Raw genomic sequence first — 6,436 nt, 5'->3', positions numbered from 1 at the left:
GAGAGAGAGAGAGAGAGAGAGAGAGAGAGAGAGAGAGAGAGAGAGAGAGAGAGAGAGAGAGATCTTCAAGGGAGACTTCCCCAGCCCCCTTCTGGTCTGTGGAGGGTCTTTGTCCCTGTGTGTGTCTGCTGTATGTGTGTGCTTCCTCCCCGCTAGTGAAAGCCTTTCTTTCACTGCTCACCCTATCTGATCCTGATCCTGTTTACTGTGTTTGAGAATTTCCCTCAGTCTATCTGTTATGCTTGAGTTTTTCCTATCTTTTTATTCTTTAGCTGGCAGAGAATATAAACTGGATCAAGACCCCTAGACAGTAACAATACTAACCAGGCCACCATTTTACACACACCCATCTGTGTTTGTATTTGATGGTGAGGATCAAACACAGGGCCTCGTCCATCCCAAGCACATGCTCTATCTCTGGACTACACACCCAGCCCCCTAAATATCTTCTATTTTGTCCACTTATCTCTTCTACAGATGTCACACTAGTCAGACCATAAGAAGCTCTTGCCTGTGTTCTACCACAGCTTCCTGTCCAATAGACCTGTCTTCCTTCCTGTCAGTTCCTCAGCTCAAAAGCACCCTAAGAGCCTCCCAGTCAGGATAAAACACACACACACACACACACACACACACACACGCACACACATGCACACACACACACATGCACACTCACGCATGCACATGCATATGCGTGCACATACACCCTTGGAACTCTCTACGGGTACTCTTAGGTGGATTTCACCTCCCGTCCTCATGTGTGACCTATGTCCCATACCAGCTCACTTTGATTACTGTGTTTCTGTCACACCTCACATTTGTGACTCAAGACATTCCAGATATCCTCTGCCTTTCCAGTCAGTCCCCATGCTGTTCCTCTGGTTGGTAACATTCTTCCCGGGTCTTCACAGAGGCCATTTGTTTTCTTTCTTGCAGCTCAGCTCAGACATCACCTTCGAGAACAGTGTTCCCTGACTGCTCACTCTCAAGTAGCCACCACCAGGTGCTTCCTACCTCAGCATTCTCGTGCTCATTCTTGGTACCGACCACTCTGGGAAATTTCTCTTTATTCCCACCAATGTGTTGGAGGCCTCCCAAATGCAACTAAAGCGTGAGTGTCCAGAGAATGAATATCACACTTCTCACCCAATCCCCTGAGCCTGTGTTTGGCATGTGCCAGCCTATTCATTCCTTACCCTTGCCAGGTGAGGAACCAGATTACATCAGTGAGCCAGTGTCCCCACAACAGACTCACCAAACTCTGGGGAAACTCATCTTTCTTTTTTATTTTTTTCCTTTGTCTTATTTTACTTTTCTGTACACATAAAAAAAAAAGATCCCTATATAAATCATGGAGAAAAGAAGACAAGGTATGCCCACGCTTTAGTGAAGAGAAATGGGAAGGCAAAAAGGTGAGCCTCATATGGAGGAGTAGGGCATGTCACTTAAGGCTTAAATATTCTCTGGAAAAACAAAAACAAAAAACTGGAGGCATCTCCACAGCCTCAGAGGAAGGCAGAGGTGGCCTTTTCAGAAAAAAATTTCTCCACTCAAGTGTCCAGAAGCGGGGAGAGGCAGCCACTCTTCTTCCCACTCCGGGTCACCTTCTTCCTTGTGTGGACATGTGCTACAGGACTCGGAAGGTAGAGATTCGCTTGTGGGTTAAAAGTCAGCATCTCCAGCACTGCACATTGAATTCCTCTATCTCAGGCCCTCTGAGGGAAGAGGCTTTACCTCTGGAGGCCAGTCATCTTCTGGAGACAATCCAATGAGAGCAAAGATTTTGCCCAACTGGCCAGCTTCAGAGTTTCCACAGAAGGGAGGTTTTCAGCAAAACATGTCTGCAAAGACACAGCTGTAGATTCTGGTTAGGACAAGGTCAGCCAGCTGGACCGCCCCGTTACTTGTCACCAGAATGTTCTCTGGTGTCAGGTCCCAGTGAACAATGCAATATGCCGAAGAAAATATGGGCTGCTTAGAAACTGACCCATCAGATCCCTGATAGTCTCAACCGGCAAGCCTGGTGGGGGTGCTTGTCGCGGTATGTCCTTAGATCCTGGTCAATATGCTCAAACACTAGGGTGACCTTGATGTCTGGATCAGTTTCCGCAAGTAGCTACAATAACATGCTCGAAGCCTCCTCAGTTAAGACCACCTCATGAGCTGTGCTAATGGAAAAGCTCCCTCTAGTTCATTCTCCATTAGGAACTCTCACACTCCTAGGCACACAAAGTGGCCCTGATCTCAGGCCTTGTACATCATCCCATGGACACCAACATCAATTTCAGCCTCTGGTTCATATTGAAAGGTAGCCATTCTCAGAGCAGGGGATTAACTTATGCCCAACCAAGAGCTGTGGAGGTGGCCCTTTATCGGGCCGGGAGGGTGTCACACACTGGGGATCCATCCTGGGCTGCTGAACACTATGGGCCAGACTACAGACACTATTTTTTTAAATAATAATAATAATAATAAGGTCTCTTGATGTTTAGTTGGCCTTAAAGTAGCTGAATTTCTCCTCTGAGTGATCAGCACATACACTGAAAAACTGAATCTTCAGCATTACTGTTGACATCTTTCCTGTGTGTTCTAGAATCTGACAGCCTATCTTCAAATGGTAAAGGGAAAATTTCACATTTCACGCAGAGCTAACCCAAAAGGAGTGAGCTCAAGTTACTACTGCTGTTAATACTAAGGGGTTTTTCTCTTTTCTTTCTTTGTGTATGTGTGTTTGTGCATGTAAGTGTGTACGTGTGGTGTGTGTGTAGGGTGTATGTGTGTGTACATGGGGTATGTTTGTGTGTGCACATAAGGTGTGGGGGTATGTGAGGTAAATGTGTGTGCTTGTCTATAGGCATAGTGTGTGTATGTATGTAGGGGGGTGCACGCATGTGAGTGTGCATATTTGGAGTGTTCACATGCAGGAATTCAGGTGTCTCACTTTTCAGTGCATTTCCTTATGATAGGATCTTTTACCAAACCTGGATCTCATTTTTATGGCTAGACTGGAACCTGGATCCTGGGAGGCTCCGGGATCCACCTGCCTCTGCTGCCCCTCCCAGCACTGGGATTATAAACTTGTGCCGCCACATCCAGCTTTTACATGAGTCTTGAGACTCCAAATCCAGCCTCTTGTGCTTCTGTGGCCAGCACGTTACTCACTGGACATCTCCCCAGCCCATACTGTTGTTTTTGACATTGAGTGCCTGGGGACTGCTACAGAGTACTGCAGCCCCACTGGCAATCAAAGCTCTGCTCCTCCACATCCCGCTAGCTCATAGCTGCTGTTTGTTGAAAGGAGCTACTTGTTCGTCCCAGCTGCGCAGAACCAAAATAATCACACAGAAACTGTATTAATCAAATCACTGCTTGGCCCATTAGCTCTAACTTCGTATTGGCTAACTCTTACATATTAATTTAACCCATCTCCATTAATCTGTTCATCACCACGAGGTCGTAGCCTACCAGCAAAGTTTCAGTGTGTCTGTCTCTGGCAGCAGCTCCATGGCTTCTCTCAGACTCTGACTCCTTTCTCTCAGCATTCAGTTTAGTTTTCCCTGCCTCTCTAAGTCCTTCCCTGCTATAGATCCAAAGCAGTCCTTTATTAACCAATGGTATTCACAGCATACAGAGGGGAATCCTACATTACCTCCCCTTTTCTGTTTAAATAAAAAAGGAGGTTTTAACTTTAACATAGTAAAATTACATATAACAAAACATGTATCAAGCAAGAGTTACAGTTACAATATTTATATCTACTTTATGTTTTATTATAACTAAGGAAAACTATAACTATAAATTCTTCAACTCCATCAGAGACTCCAGAAGGATATATTACCTAAGTAAACAGGAAGTTCATGGTAAGCAACTTCCAAAACTCTAGAAATGACCGAGACATCTCACTGCTTGGACAGTCATCAAAAGTTCTTCTGTACCGTTGGGGCATCCATCTTCAGCCTACAGTCCCATAGTATCCGGCAGACTTTTTGAAGAAGCAAGAAATTTCAAAGACAGTTCCACCTATATTAGCACTTTGTCAGTCACTTTCTTCTGTGTCCTGCAGAATGTCTAGCAGACTCTTTCATGAAGCAGGAACCCCAAAGGACCGTCTCACCTTTAGGCAAGTGCAGCAGTCATTTCTCTGCAGGTGCTAAATATCCAGTTCATCAAGCAGTCTAGGCAAGAGCAGTTTCTTGCCCAAATGGCTAACTAACTCCATAAGGATTCTCTTTGATGCCCATCTTCCTCTTGAAGTGGATTGGGGATGCCTATCTAAGTTCTGCCCTGCTACAGGTCCAGAGCAGTCCTTTATTAACCAATGGTATTCACAGCATACAGAGGGGGATTCCACATCAGCTATTTTCGGCCCAGAGCATCCATATGCAAGGTAGGATCGCGTAAAATGCTTTCAGGTGAGATGGAGAAATACCTATTTCTCCAGTCTGATGTACAGACCCAATGAAAACAATGTTCTACAGTTGTCTGTGCAAAAAGCCACTGTGATACTTAATCTTTCTTTTTTTTTTTTTTGGTTTTTTTTTTTTGAGACAGGGTTTTTCTGTGGCTTTGGAGCCTGTCCTGGAACTAGCTCTTGTAGACCAGGCTGGTCTCGAACTCACAGAGATCCACCTGCCTCTGCCTCCCAAGTGCTGGGATCAAAGGCATGCGCCACCATCGCCCGGCCTGTGATACTTAATCTTGACTGGCTTGAAAAGCACCTAGGAGATTTGTAAAGCATACCTCCCAGTGTGTCCATGACGGAGCTTCCATAGACTAGATTGTGAGGGTTATAATCTAATTAATAGGTCAATCCAGTGACAGACTCAACATTGGCATAGAGTGAGTAGAAGTTGGAGGGAGTGGATCACAGGGGTGGTGGAGGTGCCCTTGATGGGTCTGCCTTGGCCCTGGCTCTGTCCTATGGCTCCTTTGCTTTCGTAACTGCCATGAAGTGAGCATCTCTGCTTTGCCACACACTTCCCAGCATGATGATATGCCTAGCCACAGCCCTGGAAACAATGGCGCCAGCTGATCATGGGCTGAAGCCACCCCAACCATGAGCCAAAATAAACCCTTCCTCCTCTAAGTGGTTTTTCTCAGCATTTGTCACAGCCTCAACGACAAAACCTGACTTACACAAACAGCTACTTCAGAGTTCTTAAGGTTATTTTTATTATTTTTAATCATGGGTATGGGAGTCTCAATATTACAATAGAGAATGGTGAGGTACTTCAGTGTTTCTCTGTGAAACACTGTTTCTCTGACTCATTTAAATTGTAACAATGTCCTCCAGACCCATTAAATCTTGTCAGTGTGTAAATGAAGGATTTCATTCTTTTAATGACTGAATAGCTTTCCATTGTGTGTGTATCCATATATACGTGTGTGTGTGTGTGTGTGTGTGTGTATGTGTGTGTGTGGTACACACACACACTTATATGCATACACACATGCATATTCTCTCTCGTTCGTTCTCTCTCTCTCTCTCTCTCTCTCTCGTTTTTATTGTCTATGACCCCAGCCATGGGATGGTGCAGCTGAGAGTTAAGATGGGTCTTCCCACCTCAGTGAACCCAATCTACGAACTATCTCTCAGGCATGCCCAAAGGCTTGTCTCCTAGGTGACTTTAGATCTTGTCAAGCTGACACTATTAACTATCACATGGACTGAATCATCTCCCTGGCCCAGATCTGATCTTTTCCCCTATAACCAGAGGCTGTGTTCTCAGTACACTGCACTCACTGTACATCTTGTATCTTTGGGATATAAGAAGGACTATATGTGTGTTTGTTCTTCAGGATCTTAACATCTGACTTGACTCAAATAATGCTAATTATCTATTGCCACAGAACATAATGTCCCCAAACTCACAGCTTAAAACAGCAAATGTTTGCCTTCTTACCATACTCAGTCTCTCACGAAGCTGAAGTCAATCTGTTGCCAGTCTCTCAAGGCTCTAATGATGCTGAAGCAACCATGTCAAAGACTATGAGTCCTAGTAGAGCAAAACACCCACACATAAAAAATTTTTAAAGATTAATTTAAATAAATTTTATAACTGTTACCAGAAGCCTAACTCTGGGGATCTGAACAGACCAGGTTCTGCCAGATGTGTCTTCCAGGGTCCAAACATCAGAGAGAGATGAGCAGTAGTGAAACAGAAAGACAATTTCTCTGTGCCCAGCTTAGAAACTACATTACGGGTATTAACAATAGCTTCAAAATTATAAACAGAAAGGAGACAAAAACAAACAAACAAAGGGTGGTATGCCAGAGTGATTTGGTTGATCCTGATCTCAGAGTTGTTTCTGTGAGTCCTGCTAGCATCAGAGAACCATAGAAACTGTGATTGGTTCCCAGCAGTTGATTGGCTGAAGGGTTCACCATTCCTGGAATTCAAAGTAAGTTGGTGTGGTGTGGTGGTTTGAATGAGAA

The 6,436-nt window shown here is 44.6% G+C and overlaps 1 protein-coding gene and 1 pseudogene across 6 annotated transcripts in view; one reads left to right on the top strand and one right to left on the bottom strand.

Moving 5' to 3' along the window:
* LOC126510945 (solute carrier family 22 member 5) overlaps window positions 1–6,436 on the top strand; it is a 162,142-nt gene that overhangs the window by 61,962 nt on the left and 93,744 nt on the right. The window lies entirely within an intron of this gene.
* Window positions 1,531–2,316, bottom strand: LOC126510897 (cyclin-dependent kinase 4-like; annotated as a pseudogene).

The sequence above is a fragment of the Alexandromys fortis genome, unplaced genomic scaffold, assembly GCF_014885135.2.
Source record: "Alexandromys fortis isolate MF-2015 unplaced genomic scaffold, M_Fortis_MF-2015_v1.1 scaffold_103, whole genome shotgun sequence".
Lineage (NCBI taxonomy): Eukaryota > Metazoa > Chordata > Mammalia > Rodentia > Cricetidae > Alexandromys > Alexandromys fortis.
The sequence above is the reverse complement of the archived record's forward strand: the minus strand, read 5'-3'. Positions and strand labels throughout refer to the sequence as shown.